Source organism: Ambystoma mexicanum, chromosome 12, assembly GCF_040938575.1.
Source record: "Ambystoma mexicanum isolate Mex_15411 chromosome 12, UKY_AmexF1_1, whole genome shotgun sequence".
Taxonomy (NCBI): domain Eukaryota; kingdom Metazoa; phylum Chordata; class Amphibia; order Caudata; family Ambystomatidae; genus Ambystoma; species Ambystoma mexicanum.
This window is the reverse complement of record NC_090936.1, coordinates 791,054,839-791,075,930: the sequence shown is the minus strand read 5'-3', so window position 1 is coordinate 791,075,930 and position 21,092 is coordinate 791,054,839. Positions and strand designations below refer to the sequence as shown.

General features: G+C 50.8%; 1 protein-coding gene across 3 annotated transcripts in view; it reads left to right on the top strand.

Moving 5' to 3' along the window:
• Positions 1 to 21,092, top strand: part of PPP1R12A (protein phosphatase 1 regulatory subunit 12A) — a 2,468,713-nt gene that overhangs the window by 2,435,751 nt on the left and 11,870 nt on the right. The gene's annotated exons all lie outside the window — the stretch shown is intronic.

The following is a 21,092-nucleotide window of genomic DNA, read 5'->3' as shown; positions in this document are numbered from 1 at the left end:
CAATGGAAGGAGGAGGGCAAGCAGAGGTCTCAAGTGAAGCACATGTGAGAACCGGACTAAAGAAACATGGAGTGGCACCAACGGTACAAGTCTTGAAGCCATTCGCAGTACCTGAAGTTTGGTTGAGACCGGAAAACAAGGAGGCTGGCTCTAGGGCTTTAAATCTTGGTGAGATGGATATGTACATGTTACTTTTCTCTTGTGTGTTTTACTTTCAAAATGATAAAGTGAATAAAAGATTTTAAAAAAATCTTGCCGAGATTCTATCCATTTTGCAGAAAATCCCAGACTTCGCCTTGTTCTCATCTTATAACATCGACTATGTTTTCTTTTCCTATCAGGAGGTAACGCATATAGTGGATATGGTTTTGAAGTCCCGGTTGGGAGTGACCGCACTGCTAGATTCAGCAACGGTATTGAAAGAGGGGAATTGAAATTATGACACTTCTGCCGGCTCTTGAGAGTAAAATGAAGAAAACTGGTAGCGAGATTAAGAAGAGAAATGTTGAGAGGTGAACTTGCAGTCAAAGTCTGAAGGAGTAAATGAAGGGAGCCAAGCGAGTGCAGTTAATGGCTCGCCATAGTCCAAGAACTAAGATCTGGTCTTTCTTGCCAGATATTTTGACTCAGATATTCCAAAAGCTGAGTGAAAGTGAGGAGTCACTTAAGAGCAACCCATGTGGAACATGCTGTGCTGAAATACACAGGGTTATTTTGGGGTGCAATCCATGAGGGAATATATCTTTTGCAATCATGACTTAGTCCTCTTCCAGGAAACGTGGCTCCAAAATAGCTTTAAAATTGACGACTTTGAGGTGATCGAACAATTTGCTACACGCTTTAACGGCGGCAGGCCGTCAGGTGGCTTATTAATAGCTGCACATAATTAGTCAACTTTAAATTTAGAACATAAGCAATGAGGTGGAAGGAATCATGGTTACTAGATTGTCCCTTAGACAAAATTCTTTGATAGTCGATCTTTAACTTATATTGGAACCATGCTCGAGCCAGTTTATCCTCTTATTTGGAAGATCGTTGTATTCTGTTGTAGACAGTAAACTCCAGATTTGGGAAGGACAGTATATTGTTAGCAGGTGAATTAAACTTGCATTGTTTGCACAAGGATAGTAAGAAAGATCTCAATTCAGTTGGTATGTGAAATGGTAAGCGTTGGCTAACATTCTTATTAGACTGCAATTTGAAACTGGCAAATGGAAATATTAGGGGTGATTTAGCTCCTGCAGTGACCTGGAAAAATAACGTTTAGGGATCCATAATTGATTGCATGCCACTTTCGGCCGTTCTATTTGCTTATTGTGATCATTTCAATGGAAATAGTATGGGATAAAGTGACCATAATCCCCTTTTAGCTTCTTTTGCTGTAGAAAATCGGCCAGCGATTAAAATTGTCGTTGGGACTGCAGGTAAATCAAGGCTTAAATAGGATAAGACATTATGAAGGGGCAAGGCTGCATAAAAGACTTTTGCAGACATTAAAAATGTCTACAGAGCAGGACTTGGAGAAGCAGTGTTTCCTTGCTGGATTTGTTGAATTCCTGTGGAATCTGGACTGTCCATTAAGAAAAAGAGGACCGAAAGCCTGCAGGCGTGGACACAGCTTTGATGTAGAAACTCTGGAAAGGAAAAAAAAGCTCAGAGGTGTAATCGGTTTTCTTAAAACTAAACGTATTGCGATGTGAGTTTATTCTGGAGAAGAAGCTGCTAATTGGTCTAAGCAATATAGATTTGTCTGCAGTGGTGGTAGATGGCTTTTTGGAGTATAATTAATAACCATTTGGCGAGCCACTCCTACCTTCTAAGTAACGTGGTCCCAGAGGCGGTCTGGTCAGGTTACCGGAGTGAAACAGACTGAATCCAAGGAGAATAGGGCTATCAAAAAATGTAGAACGGACTTTCTCTATTTATCAAGAGTGTGCGGGGTACTTAATAATGCGAGCCTCTAGCGCCAGGGCCCCTGGGCTAAATGGGCTCAGAAACAGTATCCTTATAAAAGATGCAGCAACCTAGGACCATACACTGTCATGCATGTTCAAGGGGATCTTAAAGACTTTCGCGCCTTGAAACACTTGTGTGTAGGCGCGTTATAAATGCCATATCATATCATGAGTGTCCGTGCTCCTGGAAGTATGTTGTCATGGTCCCTATTTATAAAAAAGGGTGGTCGGGCAGAATCTGTGAACTACCATCCGATTTCCCTTTTGGATGCTGACAGCAAAATCTTCTCCAGATTAATATTGCAGGAACTCGAAGCTTGGGCGGGCAGTAGGGGTAGAAACTCTCTGCTGGTCTGGCTTTGGAAATACAGAAGGTTTTGAATGAATTGGGTTTAATAGAATAGCATTCTAAGAGTATTATAAATGTAAATTAATTTTAAATTGATGATTTTGCCTTGTATATTAGATGTTATGAAAAATTTTGGTAAAAGTCTTATGTCAGCTGTATACAAATAAATCAAAAATATGATTTTTGCATAGCGTATTCTTTTTTCTTTTATATACATTTTATTGGTTTTTGGAAACAAAACATACAGCCCCATACAGCGGGGTAAACAAAACTTCCCATGCCTGCCCGCCAACAACTCCCCACTGTGGTCCCTTACCAACGAGCTTCAAAACATGCCACAACATTTTGTCCATTTCGTATTACACCCAACAGTTCATTTGCAAGTCTCTGGATAGCTTAACGGTACAGTATTAGAAGTTACTTTTAGTGCGCCTCTTCCCAGCTTTGCCATATTTTTGGCGCTTTTTCTGGGCACCCCCTGGCAGTATAAACTCTTTTTTCCATCGCGATGCAGATATCCACATCCGTGATCCATTGTTCAAGGCTGGGTGGCCTCTCGGAGCCCCAAAGTTGCGCTATGTTCCTTTTAAGTATCGCTGTGGTGGTAGATAAGAACGCTCTCTCATACCTTGTTAGATCAGTGTCTCCTTCTATCCCCAGCAGTAATTGCTTTGGATTTACAAGTATCCTCTTGCCCATTACCCTTGACAGTTCCTCACAGCACTGTTGCCAGTATTGTTGAATGATGGCACAGTCCCACAGAATATGATAATAGGAGCCTTCCTCCCTCTTACATCGCAAACAGTATGGATTCGTAGCCTTTCCCCACTTGAACAGTGCCACCCTTGGGTAATAAATCCTATGTAGTATCTTCAGTTGAATTAATCTTAGCCTGGAGGAGATAGTTGATTCTCTGGGGTACATCAACAGTCACCCATTCCTCTGGGAGTATATCACCTACCTCCCTCTCCCACTTGGCTTTCAGGCTCGACAGCTCTTTCGTAGCAAAGAAGTTAATAGCACTGTACATAGTTGATGTGACTTTCTGTTTAAGCAGTTCTTGGAATACATTACCTTCTAGTGGAGAGTAATCGGGTATGTCACTCAATTCAGGGAGATGAGCCTGCAACGCATGTTTGAGCTGGATATAGTGGTATTGTTCGTTGGGTGGGAGTGCGACGGTGGCAGCTAGATCCGCAAATGCTATTATTACATTTTCTTTCATCACATCGGCAAGTTTCGTAATACCTAGTTGGGCCCATGCTTGCCATTTAGGGAGTTTGTTCACCTCCGGGAGATGTCTGTTATTCCAGAGTGGTTGTGCTAGAGTTAGTTTTTTATCCCAACCTAGGTACTTATGTGCATCTGCCCAGACTAAGGCTATATGCAAGAACATGGATGGGTCAGCGGGTCGCTCTTTTTTTCCGGTAGAGGAGGCTCATGATGGGTCTTTCCTGTGCGTCGGTGTCCTGTATTAGGTTATGCGGTAGAGTGGTATCCCCATGCAATTTATCATTCACTATTGCCATTTGACTGGCCCAGTAGTAGGTCTGTAGCCGTGGGAGTCCAATCCCGCCCTCCCATATGGATCTTTGTAGGGTAGTAAGTGCCATTCGTGGGTGCCCCCCTTTCCATAACAACCTCCTAAGTGTTTGATCTATCTTATGGAACTCACTGGGTGCTATTGGTAGTGGTGCATTTTGTAGTACGTAGAGAAAACTGGGAAGGGCCATCATTTTGAAGAGTGCCGCGCATCCCAGTAATGTGAGTGGTAGGGACATCCAGTGGCGAACATCATCCTTGAACCTGGTCGCCACTGGATGCAAGTTTTTCCCCACATAGTCCGTTAGTTTGTGTGTGATTTGTATACCGAGGTATCTAAATTGTTCCCTTTCAATGCGGTAGGGGCACACGTCTGGTATTGCAATATCTATAGTATGGACTTTGACCAGTTTACGCGGAGTCCGCTGAACGCGCCATTTCGAGGGGATTGGGTCTTCCGACGTATTCCATATCTATGACATGTAATCACCACAGCTGTGCTGCTTCGGAAACTTTTTTCGGCGTCTGCGTCCTGTGTCGATGACGTCGATGCGCCGTCGTCGAGGACCTCGTCCGACGTCATCCGATGTGATAAGTAGGACGCACGACGCCCGTAGCCTCAGTTCCGTTTTTTCCGCGAACGTGTTGCTTCGTGTTTCTCGGTTCACGCCTCGACTCTTTAGAGTTCTGTTCTTTTCGGTTCTTCGAACCTGTTCGTTTTGTGAAAATCCTTCGTGTGAAGATGTCTTCTACTTCGTCTTCGACCCCGCGTCCGGGTTTCAAGAAGTGCGGGGAGTGTGGGTCCAAGATGTTGGTGACAGACTCGCACGACGCCTGCCTCTGGTGCCTCGGGGAGGCCCACGACACGGATGACTGTATCGACTGCCAGTCGCTCTCGTCCAAAGCCTTACGCGAACGTAAGAAGAAGTTGTCGGTAGGTCGGGTGTCCAAGCCCAGGAAGTTGAAGTCTGCGTGGCTTTCGACGGATGATTCGAGGGGCGACTCTCCGCATCATCGTCGGAAGTCTCGTGGGTCTCCTTCTAGGAGTCGGTCTCTCCACTCCTCAGCCTCTTCGAGGCATTCTCGGAAGCGCCGACACCGGTCGTCTTCCAGGTCCTCTTCGGAGGACTCTGCCCGGCACGTCGCTTACCCCACCAGCCGTGCGACGCCGGAGGAATGGGCTTCCTTCGGGAAGAAATGCTGGCGATTCTTGAGTCGCAGGGTACTAAGCCGTCCGGGCCCCCGAGTGGGGTCGGTCGTGAGAGGTCGAGAGACACCGCTCACAAGAGTGGTCGGCACGAGTCACGGGAGAGGTCCCGTTCGGACAAGGAGACTCGTTCTCGACGTACCCGTTCCAGGTCCCGGTCCTCGACGCGTTCGAGACCGTGTGCACCTGTGAGGTCTTCGAGGAAGACATCGACGTCTGAGGCGTCGAGGGCGTCGACAGGCTTTCTCGAGGCTCCGGCTCCGAGGAAGTCGTCGATGCTCAGGTCGTCGAGGGACACGCTCGGGGCTCCGGCTTCAAGGGCTGTGTCGACGCCGCCGATGCTGGAGGCGCTGCATTTGACGTTGACGCCGATTTCCTCGACGCCGATCCTCTCGGCGCCGATCCTCTCGGCGCCGATGCCGGTTCTCTCGACGCCGGCGCCGATTCGCTCGACGCCTTTCGTGTCGGAGGTACCCCATGGCACGGGAGAACCCCCTAGGAAGGCCCTGGTTAAGAGCAAGCACTCTCGGGTGTCTTCTTTTCGCCACCTGGACTATATTTCAGAGATCGATGAGGATTCTGATGGCCTGGTTCCTAGTCAGGTTCCAGATGAAATTGTCTCGGGCCATAGTCAGTTTGACGATTTGAGACAGTCACTGCATGATGCCAGTGGACTGGACACCTCTCCGGAGGTGGAGTTTTGTAGGCCTGAGCCTGGCTCTCATGCCGATTCCTCGTACCGGCGCCTTATGGCTAGGGTTTCTGAGTACTTGGGATGGTCTGCTCCCCCAGGGGAGTTTGTGCAGGATGATCTGACGGACATCCTTGATGTTGGTCCCCCAACTGATCCGGTACTGCCGTTCCATATGGCTTTACAGAGAAGGGTGGCGGCGGCTTGGACTGCTCCGGAGAGTCTCCCGGCGGTGGGCAGATCCTTGTCGCGAAAATACCATCCAGCCAGTAGCGACCCCTGCTACTTGACCAGGCACCCCATTCCGGAGAGTTTGGTGGTGCAGGCGGCCACGGCCCCGGCAAAGCAGGCGTCGTACCCTACCATCCCTCCTGATAAGGACGACAAACGTTTTGATGGCTGGGCGAAGAAAGTGTTTTCTTCTGGTGGTATGGCGCTTCAGGCGGCCAACTCCATTTGTGCCTTGTCTCGTTTCATGCACACTCTGTGGAACTGTGTTGCGTTAGCGGCTGAACATATTCCCGAAGGGGACGAACGGGATGGTTTCCTTGCTATGGTCCAGGATGGTAAGGATGCCATGTGAGAGTCCGTTCAGTTGGGTTTGGACTTAGCTGAATGCGTCAGTAGGTCCATGGCGGCGAGCACCGTGATACGCAGGTTTGCGTGGTTGCGGAAGTCGGGGTTTGCTCCTGATGTGCAGTCTCGGCTCCTCAACATGCCCTTTGACGGTGAACACCTTTTTGGCAGCAAGGCTGACGAGAGCCTTGAAAGGTTGCAGACCTCGAAAGCTGCAGCAAAGTCGTTGGGCGCTGCAGTTCGCCAACCTCTGCCTTTTCGTCCTAGGGGACAGCAGTGGAGGGGTGGTTCCTTTCGCTATTACTCGTCCTTCAGTAAAGCGAGAGGAGCTGGCAGTCAAAGAGGCCAATGCAGGGGTACCAGAGGTGGACGACAGGGTACCCGTGGTGCCAAGGCTGCTCGGGCAGTTGCCTCTTTGCCCTCAGGTAACGCCGCGGCCGCTCCCACTCAGTCATGAGGCCATGTCCCATGGTTCGCCGGTTGGGGGAAGGCTGGCGCAGCATCTTGTAGAGTGGCAAGCCATTACTTCAGATGTGTGGGTTCTGGAGATCATTACCCACGGCTACTGTCTTCCTTTTCGGCACAGGCCTCGCGACAATCCACCGGGGAACCTCTCTTTGCAGAGTCCGGATCCGCTCCTTGCGCAGGAAATTCAAACCCTGCTGGAGAAAGGCGCCATAGAACTGGTGCCTGTAGCGGAGAGGAACAAGGGATGGTATTCCGCTTATTTTTTGATTTCGAAGAAAGACGGGGGATTGAGACCCATCATGGACTTGCGCGGTTTGAACAAACTCCTCAGGAAGGACAAGTTCAAGATGGTTACTCTCTCTCAAGTCTTCCAGGCCCTTCAGCTTCAGGACTGGTTGGTGTCACTCGACCTCAAGGATGCTTACTTCCATGTGCCGATCCATCCCAAGCACAAGAAGTACCTGAGGTTCGCAGTTGGCGACTCGCACTTTCAGTTTCGGGTCCTGCCGTTCGGATTGACCTCCGCCCCGAGGGTTTTCACCAAGCTCATGGTGGTGGTGGCAGCGCATCTCAGGCAAGGGGGGATTCACGTCTACCCCTACCTGGACGATTGGTTGATCAGGGGGAGCTCTCCCGAGCAAGTCCTGGATCATCTGTCCGTCACCTGCCACTCCCTTCACAGGCTGGGCTTCTCCCTCAATTTAAAGAAGTCCCATTTGACGCCAACACAGCGGCTCCAGTACATCGGAGCAGTGCTCGACACTTCCCTGGGGCAGTGTTTTCCTCCCCTGGTGAGGGCTCTTCACATTCAGCAGATGGTGCACAGGTTTCAGCATGCCCAGACGCTCCCAGCGTTCGAGTTCTTGAGGCTGCTCGGCCTCATGGCATCCTGCATTCTTCTGGTGCCAGAGGCTCGCCTGCGGATGAGATCTTTGCAGTGGGCGCTCAAGACGCATTGGTCTCAGTCCTCCGGCAGGATGTCGGACCCGGTTCAGGTGCCGCCCTCGGTCACCCGGGACCTTCTGTGGTGGGCAGTCGAAGGCAACTTGATGAAGGGGGCTCCGTTTTGGCTTCCCTGGCCGGAGGTGACGATTGTGACGGGATGCATCCCTCACGGGTTGGGGAGCTCATGCCAACGGGCTGACAGTCAGCGGCCGTTGGTCTCCGTCGGAGTCCAGACTCCATATCAATCTGTTGGAGCTGAGGGCCGTCAGACTAGCCCTGAAGGCTTTTCTGCCGACTGCGCTAGGAAAGAGTGTCCTGATCCTGACGGACAACACAGTGGCCATGCACTACCTCAACAAAAAGGGGGGGGCAGGGTCACTTCCTCTGTGCAGGGAGGCGATGCAGCTCGAGTTCTGGGCCATCCAGCAGGAAGTTTTGATCTCGGCAGTTCATCTGGCCGGAGACCAAAACGTGACGGCGGACGCTCTGAGCAGGCAGAGCACGATCTCTCACGAGTGGGAGTTGGCTCAGGAGATTCTCCTGGAGATCTTCGCCCTTTGGGGGACCCCTCAAGTGGATCTCTTCGCCTCCAGTGTCAACCGGAAGTGCAAATGGTTTTGCTCGAGGGAATTTCCTCCAAAAGGAGCCTTAGGAGACGCGTTTGTGGTGGAGTGGTCGTTCCCGCTGCTGTACGCGTTTCCTCCAGTCCCCGTCATCCCGCAAGTGCTGCAGAGGTTACGGAAGTTCGGTTCCCGGATGATCCTCATTGCTCCGGCGTGGGCTCGGAGGACGTGGTACCCGGACCTTCTCGACTTGTCCATCTGCCCTCCGCGTCGTCTTCCCTACCGAGACAATCTGCTCTCACAGGAGGGGGGTCAGGTTCTCCATCCAGAGGTCAGATCCCTCAACCTTCACGCTTGGCTTCTGAAAGGTTGAGGTATAAGGATTGGGACCTCCCTCAAGACGTGATGGAGGTGTTGCTTTCGGCCCGAAGGCCGGCAACAAAGTCTCTGTACCGTTGCCGTTGGCGTAAATTCTGCGACTGGTGCTGAGTTCAGAATGTGGATCCTTTTGCATGTGACATCCCCATGGTTCTGTCCTTTTTACTTTCTTTGGCCCACAGGGGCTTGCAAGTGGGTACCATTAAAGGTTACCTGGCGGCGCTGTCCATCTTTAAGCGCTCGTCTGAAGAGTGTTCTTACTTTAAAATCCCTTTAATTTCACAGTTTCTGAAAGGGCTCACTAATGTGTTCCCTCCGTCACCTTTCCTGGTGCCCGGTTGGGATTTCCACCTTGTTCTTTAGTTTCTTATGGGTGCTCTGTTTGAGCCTTTACATTCTTGCCCTTTGAGGCTGTTAACTCTGAAAACTGTGTTTTTAGTTGCGGTTACTTCCGCTCGCAGAGTGAGTGAGTTACAGGCACTTTCAGTTAAGCCACCCTTCACTGTATTTCACAAGGGCAGGGTTGTCCTTAGAGTTCGTCCTTCTTTTCTTCCGAAGGTAGTGACGGAATTTCATTTGGCACAGAAGGTTGTTCTTCCGGCATTCTATCCTCCTCCGCATCCTTGTAAGGAAGAGGAGAAGCTCCATAGGCTTGATCCTAGGAGAGCTTTAAGCTTTTATGTTTCACGCATGTCCCGGGTCAGAGTGGACGATCAACTCTTTATTGGTTACGCTGGAAAGCGTTTAGGGCAAGCTGTGACGAAACAGACTTTGTCTCGCTGGATTATTTTGGCCATCTCGGAGTGCTACCGCTTGGCGGGTAAGGACCCACCGGCTGGCCTGCGGGCCCATTCTACCAGGGGTATGGCTGCATCTACTGCCCTGCAGAGGGGTGTTCCTATTCGCAACATCTGTGATGCAGCCACCTGGGCTTCAGTACATACATTTGTACGTCACTATTCCCTCGATTCCATCCGAGCACAGGATCTGGCCTTTGACAAGGCGGTCCTTTGCTCTGCTATTTGATTGGCTATTCTAAATTTTGGTCTAAATTCTTTCCCTCCTCCTTGCTCTGGTACTGCTTTGGGAGTCTGTCATAGATATGGAATACGTCGGAGGACCCATTCCCTTCGAAGAACAAGTTACTTTCTTACCTGGTAACGTTCTTTCGATGGGATGGTCCGACGACATATTCCATATCGCTCCCGCCCTGCCTTCCCCGCTGCAGAATTTCTTTGCGATTGCAGCTTACGTTCCGCAAGGCTTTGTGTCTGACTGGCAGTTTACTAGTGTCACACGTTATGGGGTATAAAACAACAACAGAGGCTACGGGCGTCGTGCGTCCTACTTATCACATCGGATGACGTCGGAGGAGGTCCTCGACGACGGCGCATCGACGCAGGACGCAGACGCCGAAAAAAGTTTCCGAAGCAGCACAGCTGTGGTGATTACATGTCAGAGATATGGAATACGTCGTCGGACCATCCCATCGAAAGAACGTTACCAGGTAAGAAAGTAACTTGTTCATCTCTCTAGCAAAATGCGACACAACGAGACCGGAAACTCGCGGGTCCGCCAAATAAATTAACAGATCATCCACGTATAAAGACACTGTCTTCCCAGCCGTCCGCCCACCTGAAGCCACTCCATGTTTGCGTGTATCTTAACAGGATTGCTAAAGGTTAGATTGGTAACGCAAAAATCAAAGCTGACAGGGGGCAGCCTTGTCGCGTGCCTTTACCTAGCTGGAAGGGTTTGGAAGTATACCCATTCACTCTTGTTACTGCTACTGGAAGGTGGTATAGTAGTTTAACCCAACTCATGAGGTAAGGGCCTATGCCCATTCGTCGCATAATTTCCCAAATTGCCTCCCAGTGCACCGAGTCCAAAGCCTTTTCGAAATCTATGGACAGTAGGGCTAGGGAGTTTGGTAGCTTAGGTGTTTTTTCTAGTGCTGTGTGTAATCTATATATATTTTGCCTGGTGGATCTTTGTGGCATAAATCCACATTGGTCCGGGTGCACAAGTGTGTGTATGACTCGCTGCAGCCGATTGGCCAGTACTTTCGCCAGTATTTTGGCCTCGCAGTTTATAAGAGACATGGGTCTGTAGGAACTGCACTTGTCAGGTGGCTTATCTGTTTTTGGCAAAACTATTATTGTAGCTTTTCTGAGGTCTGGGGGGAGGCAACCCTGTGAGCGCGAGTGTTGAAAGAGGCACAATAGTTGTGGAGAGATTATGCTTACACCTATTTTTTCCATATTTTGACAGGAAAACCGTTCGGGCCTGGGGTCTTCCCTGACTGGAGTTCTGACATTGCACAGGCTACTTCTTCCTCTGTGATTTCTTGTTCTAGTAGGACCGCCTGTAGCTCGTCTAGGGTAGGAAGGGTAATTTCTTCTAATATATCGGTCGGTGGCGGTGCAGGTGGTGCACTATACATACAGTTCAGCGTAATATTTAGCAAATCCCTCCGCTATGTCCTGGTCTGTTACTAGTGGGTCTGGTTCTTCTGTTGATAGTTTCCTAACGTGGGTGAGCCGAAGTCCCTGTGCTCCAACCATGCCAGAATTTTCCCCGCCTTGTCCCCAGTTTCATATATTTTCGCTCGCATTGCTGCATGCGCTTGTTTTGCATTGTCTAAGGCTATGTGCTGTAGCTGTTTCTGTGCTAACTGCAGCGCACGTTGTGTCTCGGGTAGGTCATGGGCCAGGTGAGCAGATTCTGCATTCCGTACCTTGGCTTCAGCTGCACGTATCGCTTCAAGGTGTTTTTTCTTGTGGGCTGCAGTCCAGGCTATGATTTCACCCCTTAATACTGCTTTTAGTGCATCCCATAGCGTTGTTGGGCTGTCCAGAGTCAGTATGTATTTCAAAGTAGATTTCGATAACCTTTTGTATGTGTTGCACCAATTCGGGAAATCCCAGGTAATAACCATTCAGTCTCCAACTGGGTGGGGGGAGTGGTCTGCTGGTCTTAATCGTTAACATGAGTGGGGAATGATCTGAAATACCTCTGGGGAGCAGTTGTGCGTCACACGCCTCATGTATGTTACACATTGGTAGGAAGAAGTAATCCAACCTGGATAGCGAAGCATGTGCACCGGAGTGGTACGAATATTCTCTTGTGTTGGGATGTAGGGATCTCCATGCATCATGTAAACCCAGTGCATTGGTAAATGTGGCGAGTTTAGTGCATATGTCTGGATTTCTGGATCGTACATGTGTCCTATCCAACTCTGTGTTTATGACTTTGTTAAAGTCTCCTCCAATCAACGTGAGGCCTTCAGTGTTGTCATCAATTAGGGGTGTAATATCGTTAGTCAGGGGGGTTTAGGAGGTTAGGTGGTGCATATACAGCGATTATAGAGAGAGTGCGTTCCCAAAGGGTTCCTGTTGTGTGTACATATCTACCTCCCTGGTCCTGGGTGACTGCAGTGGTGCTATAAGGGAATCTTTTGTTTACTCGGATGAATATCCAATGTGATCCCATGGTGAATCGAGCATGAAAGGCTTGTCGGTAGTTTGTGCGTCTAAACAGTGTGCATCTTGTGCTCGCCAGATGTGTCTCTGTTAAGAAGGCCACATCTGGTGAGTGACGGTTCAGTGCTTGTAGGACTAGGCATCTTTTAATACTATTTCCGAGCTCGTTAACGTTCCATGCCATCACCCGGATGGCTCTGCTTTTATCTACGTTGGTGCTCTGCGCCATGTAACTTGTGCATGTGTGGTGTCAGTATATTGTATATCTAAGAGTGTTCCATGATCCACCAACACGGGCAGGGATTGAACTGGATCGTACATCTGTTGGTTCAATGTTGGGACTCGTTTGCTCTTTCGTTCCATGCGGGTCATACGCAAGGGAGTTATTGCTATGTACTTCTTGAACTTGGTGCAACTTTTAACATAACTCTCACCCTCCCACCCCCACCCTATACTCCACCCAACCTGAAGCATCTGTCGCCCAATACAACAATCAAACACCTTGTCAAACGGACAGGTAACTCATTAACTAATAACCATTACCCAAGTCTCTGTGCTTATGCTTAACCAATCTCCAACTGTCTTACTTTGGTTGTTCCGTTGCCAAACTGATTGTTCGTGGTCACAGTCTAAATTTAAGTTCAAGTTCCTGGGCGGTGGCCTCGGGCGGCCACCCTTGCTATGTTGTTTTCGTGATGTTATTTGTGACTCGGGGTGAGAGTGCATCATCCTGGCTGGTGGTCGGGGGCTCCACTGCTTGTTCTAGAGCCACTGGTTCCATGTCCGCCAGGGGTCGCCCCCGGGGGGCCCGGTCCGGCCGTGGCCGGGGTCTACCTTCCTGTCTCCTTGGTCTCGCCGACCAGTCGCCCTCAATGTGTGTCTCCACCCATTTCCAGGCCTCCTGAGGGTCAGTGAAGTGTGTGGTCGTACCTTTATGATAAATCTTGAGCTGATACTTTCATGAGGGATAGCTGCCGCTTCAGTGGTTCAAATGATTGTCTTGCGCGTTGCACTTCTTTCGTGTAATCGGGGAAGAAGGCTATCCGGGAGCCATTATAAGTGACCGTTCCCTTCGCACTGGCCATCTGGAGCAGCACATCCCTATCACGATAATTAAGGAGCTTAGCAATTACAGTCCTGGGCGGCATTCCTGGGATGGGCTTGCCAGAAGGTATCCTGTGGGCACGTTCTACTGAGAAGAATTTGGAAAAGGAATGTGGGTCATAAATGTCCGCTAGCCACTGTTCCAGGAACAGTTCCATGCTCGGTCCCTCCGTCCCCTCCGGGATTCCAAGGACACGCACTTTGTTGCGGCGAGACCTGCCCTCTCCCTCATCCACTCTGGCCTCCAGGGTCTTCAACCGGCGCAATGTCTGTGACAATTGTTGGTTAATGTTGCTAATGTTGTCCCCTGTACCTGAGATGCGTTGTTTGGTGTCCAGTCAATTGGTCGACAGCAAACTGGTCGACTGCAATTTGGTCGACACCATTTGGTCGAATGCCAAATGGTCGAATTTTTTTTTTTTATATATATATGTGTTTTGTGGGTTTTCGTGTGGGGAAAAAAAAATAAAAAAGAAAAAAAAGGGGGTTGGGGGGGGGCCCCCCAAAAAAAAAAAAAAAGGGGGTATAAAAAAAAAAAAATTCGACCATTTGGCATTCGACCAAATGGTGTCGACCAGTTGTCCTGTCGACCAAATGTTTTCGACCAATTGACTGGGAACCGCGTTGTTTCACTTCCCCCATGCGGGAAGTGAGTTTTTGCAGGTCATGGCGGAGGAAGGACACATCTGCCGCTATACTGTCTATTTTCATTTCCATGGAGGTGCGGGAACTCGATATGGCTGCCATTACATCTTTCAGAGAGAGGGCGTCTGGAGAGTTTGACAGCGGTGCTTGATCCGTCGGTTGAGATGTTGTGGCGAAAGCATATTGGTCCATTCTGCTTTGTATGCTCGATTTCCGCGGTTTGTCTTTCCCCATTCTGTAGCGTGGGAGCTTGCTCTATTAAACTCTTTAACTGATTTCACAGGTATTACTTAGATATGCAATTGCTGGCTGAAATGTGCCGCCGCGCCCCCGCAAGCGGCCTCCTGTGAGTCCTCCTTGGCAGTGTCTGGTCCAGGCTCTGTGTAACCACCTCTCCCTAATGCGGGGTGTCACCCGCACTACCCCTGTGCCTGCAGACCCTGACTGGGGCGAAGTGGGTTTAACGCTTCGTGCTTTCTGGTGCAATTCCGTGCCTGTTTCGCTTCTTGGTAGCTGCCGAGGTAGGAGTTGTGTTTGAGTACTTTCAGGAGTGTCCCTGTAGGCGCCGGTTCCGGATCTATTGTTGCCTCTCTGCCCAGTCCGCGGGATGCAGATTTTCTCCAGTTCTCCCCGCGGGGGTGGGGGGGGCGAGGATAGGATTGGCCGTGGGCTGCAAAACCAGTGCCACTCACGGGGGGAGGCTGCTTCACGCCGACTTGAGTCTCTTGCTTCGTCCCCAGAGCGGAGTCGAAAGGATATTTCCCGGTCCGGGGGATCGCGCACTCCATCTGGGGGGGAAGGGGAGGATCCGTCTGCTCCCTCTCAGAACAGAGTCCCTTCCTACCTTCTTTCCGGGAGGCACACGCAGTGCTGTGCCATCCGCTCTGGGTATCACCCGCCACTCCCGCTGCTCCTAGCGTCTCCCTCCGTCCTGCACCGCAGCTCCGCGCACGTTGCCTGCCTCCTCGGTGTTGGGCACACTAACCGGGCGACAGCACAGCCACGTTCCCAGCCCCTTCGTGGACGCCGCAGCTCTCTTCTGCAGCTCCACTAAGTCGCAGCGGCCATCTTGGTTTCACGCTTTCACGCCTGACCGGGTTTCGTTGTCGTCGATTATCTCGGTGAGAGGCTGGTTTTCTGCTTTCCAGCTCCGTGTATCTGTGCCGCACCTTATCCTCTTCCCCACAGATGTTTGTAGCCAAATATTTTCCACCAAAAAGGATGTTTAAACAGGATTTCGTCGGCGCCCGCTGGAGCTCCACGGACTCGCGTCCTGCCTGCTCGCATGCTGGCCACGTCCCTCGCATAGCATATTCTTGAATGACAAAAAGACATCTATCTTTCTGCCAACTAGAGCCTGGAATATGTATGTGTTTAAAATTGTGTTTCAGTCTGGGATCAAATTCTTGCAGCACCACTTGAAGTGTGTGATCTTATGCAGATCATTTTATCTCACTGCGACTTATCCGTGAAAAGTAGACCTCCTTACAGTTGATTCTGCTCCAATTGTATTCATGAAACAAAATGCCCCAGTCATTCTATTGCTCTATAAATAATAAGTGATTATTCATAGAGAACCTGAAGACAATACAAATGGCAACGGTGTGTGGTATAATTCAACGTAACATATATTGCCCATCACAGTTTGCATTTTGGTTTACTCATGACAAAATGTTGCTTTCCATGAATCCATCAAGTATCAAAGACTCATGTCACTTCCTGAAATATAATTTTCTGTGATTTAACACTGTCAATACCTCTGCAAATTAGGCCCCCCGGCATGTCCTTTGTCACACAGGCCCTCGCCCATCATTCAACCTACCCTAGATATTGATGAAGGGCATTATTCTGTACACTAAATTGCCTATGTCTTATCCACGGGCAGGGTGTAATTGACATCTGTTCCCAGCTTTCCCAACAGAAGCGTGCTGGCTCCCCTTTTAAGAGGCTGTTTCTCAATAGCCTGTCGATTGAGAACATTGCATTTCCCATGATATTTCTCCTCCAAAAAGTATGTATGTGTAGGAACGCATATTTTTCAAATACACTGGAAAACCACTTTTGATCTTGTGGGAGGTTGGGGGTCCCATCCCAAAGAATCACACTGAGTCTTAACGAAAAGTCCAAGGGTGTTTGTTCATTACAAAAACAACGGTCGGAATGGCTGGTGATCTCAAGTTCATTGGCTTTCTGGGTCCTGTGTGGTTGGCGCTAGGGCTGGCCCTTTCCTCTCTTGTCTTCTCTGGGCCTGGGTCCTGCCTCCCTACCCCAAATGTCCTTAGTGGTTCTTAGTAACTAGACTATCGGTAACCTCCATCTGTCTTTCGCATCTCTATCCCTCAAGCGTTTATCCTAAGGCATTGGCTATCTGACTCCCTAGGGAACTTCTAGCTTTCCCTCTCATATCCCCGCTTAATAGTCTTGGAAAATGGGGAATGGTGCCTTCTGTCGCCTTGCGTCACTCACTTCTTTCAGACTCTCGCTCCTGGCCCTTCTATTTGCGCTGTTCTCCTCCCACGACGACACTGTCTGTCCAAACTCTCACTCCACATTCCTTCCTCCACCTTTCGAAATACTTCCTTTCACACTCCTATTCCTATTACCACTTGTATCCGCAAGCATCCTATACCTAAGGGGTTAATATATGCAATTTAATACTTTTTTTCAGCCTGAGATTGTTTTCCAAAGTCTAGAGGAGCTCTGCGAGTAATGTAGCGATATTTGGGAATTATCAGGAGATCAGAATCTTAAGATCTGAGCTCTCTTGAAGGAGACTCCCTGTTGATGTTAAAGAAAAGCATGGGCCATACCCCAGAGAGACTTAAGGACATGGTTATTAAAGCAAATTCTCTCAGAACCATTCAGCGAGTGAAGAGATCTTATGCCAGGTAAACAATGTTAATGCCAGAGCTGAAACAAGTCTAATGGTGGTGTTTTGCACTGATTGAATACTGCACATAGCATTGGAGGGGCAGCAGTATAGAAAACTTCAGTCGATGTGGCGTGGACTTAGCAGAAATTCTACGACTAAGGCTCTGTGTTAAAAGGGAACGAAATGCAGAATGAGTGAGCAGTTTAATCTAGAAAAAGCAACTGCTCTTGATATTGTTAATAGGAGGCAAGAGAGACCGAGAAGAGTCTATTAACACCCCTAAATTGTAGCCCGGTTTTGTACTGGAAGTGATGGAGGAAGGAAGAGAGGGGAGCAGGGAAGAAAGGGACAGTACTCTTATGTCCCGTCCCCTTTCCTCCATACTGTATGGGCATCCCTTCTAAGGGACGGGAGATGAACTTTTTCACCAGAAAAAAACCTCTTCCCCTTTAAATTTAGAGGCCGTGCCACACCCTTGTTCCCTTTTCTGCGTCGACAGGAACAGGCCAAATTCACCCACGCTCCTGGGTTTGGCTTCGGCCATGTAATTCCACTTGTGGATACTACTTCTTTGTCTTTTTTGTCTTATCTATCATTCAGGTACTCGGTCCTCAGGCATCACGTTCCTCCCCGGCGCATGTCGACTTTTACAGGATTCAGCAGGTGTCCATCCTGCAACGAGCTCTTCCGAACTTCAGATCCCCATGCCCTTTGTCTTGGCCCAGACCATGGTTGGCAATCATATTTGGCGTGTGACTCGCTGTCCTCGTAGGCGCTGAAGAACAGACTAGCCAGGTGGAGGGGGCTCTTCAAGAGGTCGCCTCCAGAGGATCTCAAGAACTTCGTGAAGCATCGAACCAGGCCCAAGGTAGGGCCGATTATTTTCCAGCGCACCCCGCAAGGGAGACTCCTTCCCAGGGACTCTCCCGCGCGGGAGGGACCAGCCCGGTCCTTCTACCGGCATGTGCACCGAGGCTGTTACAGCTACCGGCCTTCGGGTTAAGGGATCTTCAGATCCTCGCGGGTGCAGTGTTGAGGGACCGGAAGGTTCTTATACCGGGTCTACGCCCGAGGGACTACGCCCTAATACCAGCAATATTTCCGAGGGGGTGCCTAAACGCAGCTCTACCGACCCCAGGGTTGAGGGTGGCACACCGACCGGGCCGAGGAGCAGGGTCAGCCTTGTGATCCACACACAAGAGTCTTGGTTGAGGCCGGGCCCAGCGGGCCGAGCACCACGTCGCAGGCACGTGGCTGTCAGCTCGACAAAATGGCCGCCATTCCAGAAAGAGGCACCCGTCCGCCATTCCACAAATTCGGCGAAGGAGTGTTTTGCGTCAATATGGACAGGGTACGCAGTGGCTCCAGCAGCCCCCCGCTACCCCATCGGTACCCCCTGCCACCTCTTTGGCCAGTGAGGAGGTGCTCTTCGAGAAGTTTCTTGGTCTCAGGAAGTCTCCTCAGATGGGGGTTATCATCAAGGACGCCATATGGGAAGTCATCCCGACATGCTAGCGGCACCACAGACGCCTCCATCGGGCGCCCAGGCCCCGGTGCAGCCACATCTTCCGGCTCCACAGCCAAGTCTGCAACCTCCGCTGCCTCCTCAGCCTCGGCTGCCGTGCCTGTACCCCAGCCTCCGGTGCTATCTATTCCTCCTCCACAAGATCCTCCAGATCCGCAGGATACGGCCAAGGAGGAGGATCCAGACATGCCATCCTCAGCCAGGGCCTTCCATGAACGTCTTGCTGGCCTGGCGTAGTACCTGGGCCTCCCCCAACCCGAGGTCGAACAGCCGGTGGGTTCTGGCTGACGTCCTCAGGAGACGCCCCACTGCCAACCCAGGGATTCCACTGCAAACTGATGTATTCTCCTTGGCCAAGAAGGGTTGGCTCAAGCCCCACTCAGTCCAGCCGGTCAATCGACGCCTGGATGCCAAATACAGGCAGATGGAGGGTTATAGACTCTTGCTCTCGACCCATCCTCAGCCACACTCCTCAGTGATCACTGCGGCATCACTATACTCCAAGCCTCAGTCGTCCTCCGCCTCCTCTGTGGCGCTGCTAGGCAAGGAGGAGACTATCTTGGAGGTGTACAGCAAGAAGATCTACTCCAACGCCTCCTTACACCTGTGTCAGGCCAACGCAGATGCCATGCTGGCTGCCGCCAACCAACATTTATGGTGGGAAATTGCCGACTTCCTCCCGGAACCCCCCATCCAGTGGCAATCACGCTTTAAGACAGGGCTAGGGGAAGCCAAGCTCTTGGCGCATGACCTCATGGAATCCACAGTGGCTCATATCGATGCCTCCGACCGTGCCATCTGCATTGCCACGGACATGAGGAGAACAGCCTGGCTCCGGGCAACGAAATTCCACCCGGATGTCCAGGAGCGCATTCTAGATCTACCGTTCGAGGGGGGGACCTCTTCCACTCCTCTACGGACGAAGAGCTGGACAAAAAGAACAGCAGCTCACAAACGGGGAAGTCTTTATCCATTCTTACAAAGACCACGCCCAAATCGTACACCCAATCTCAGCACCGGAGGGTTCCACAGCTTCCAGGAACGCAGATCCAGACTCCTTTCTCGAGGGCTGGGGAGCCACCCTGGACGATCTCTCGGTCCACGGCACCTGGACTCGACAGGAGCAGGAATACCACATCAATTGGTTGGAGCTGAACGCCATCTGGCTAGTGCTCAGAGCATTCCTACCACTTATCAAGGGCAAGGCTGTCCTCATCCAGACCGACAACTCGACCAGCATGTACTACGTCAACAAGCAGGGAGGCACCAGATCCCCTCCTCTGTGCAGACTGGCGATTAGCATGTGGGAATGGGCCCTGGAAAATGACATTTACCTCTAGGCAGTCCACCTCCCGGGGGAATCCAACCTGGAGGTGGACAGGCTCAGCAGGCTGGGAGCGGACAATTACGAGTGGCAGCTAAACAACCTCGTTATTTAGGATATCTTCAACAGGTGGGGTCACCACCAAGTGGATCTCTTTGCCACCTGGCACAACAAGAAATGTCCCCAGTTCACATCATGGCAGGGTCAGGGTCAGAGCCCCGGCTCTCTGGTCGACGCGTTTCACCTCCAGTGGACTGACCTGAAGGCCTACGCCTTTCCTCCCACTTCCCTGATCCACAGGGTAATTGGCAAGATCAAGGAGTCTCACCGACTCCTCATTCTGATAGCTACATGGTGGCTGGCCAGGCCATGGTTTTCAGAGCTCCTCAGCCTCTCAGAGGTGCCCCCTATACACCTCCCGACGGGCCCAGCACATCTTCTGACACGGCAGGGGGCCAGAATCATCCACCCCGCGCCAAGGAAATTAGCCCTTACAGCCTGGTACCTGAGCAGGTAACGCGTCGGCACCTTAGCCTCTCACAAGCCAATCTGGAGATCATACAGGGTGCCTGGAGCAAAGCCACCAGGGCGCGGTACAAAAGCTAATGGACCACATTCTGCCACTGGGCAGACTCAAAGGGAATTGACCGCTTGGCCTGCAATTTGGACGACGTGCTCTCCTTTTCGGCGCACCTCGCTCATTCGGACGTAAAGGTGAACACTTGCCGTACATACCTTGCAGCCATTGGGGCTTACAGGAACTCGGAGGAAGGCATTTTTCCCTCCTCCAACCCCATCGTCAAACATCTGAATGGACTCGCTAGGCTCTACCTGATCGTGGACATTAGGCTGGTCACCATCAAGACGGCCTTACTAGTTGGTCTTACCTCAGCTCGCAAAGTCGCCGAGATCCAGGCGCTGGTCGCCTCTGAACCATATACACCTTTCACAAGAACAAGGTAGTCATGCGGACGCACCCGGCATTCCTGCCCAAGGTTCCATCTGCATTTCACTTGAACTAAGGAATAGTCCTTCCTACGTTCTTTCCCGATCCCAAGGACAAAGCACTGGATGTCAGGCGTGCCCTAAAATTCTACTTGGACGGGACCAAGGGCTTCCGCAAGTCGGACGCCCTGGTTGTCACTTTCGGAGGCTCGAGGCCAGGCAATCGGGCCTCTAAGACCTCCATATCCCACTGGATGGTCTCTGCCATCAAAGAAGCGTATGAGGGCCAGCACAAGCCACTCCCGGCCAACATGCATGCCGACGCAGTCAGGGCCAAAGCAACGGCCATCGCATTCCAGCGCCATGTCCCTTGGCAAGTCATAAGGAGGGCGGCCACGTGGGCCTCTCCCTCAGCTTTCTGCAAGCATTACTGTTTTTATGCCGGCTCTAGATCCAATGTGGGTTTCGGACAGGTGGTTCTCAGGAACCTATTTGCTAATGAGGGTCTCCTCTGCACCCTG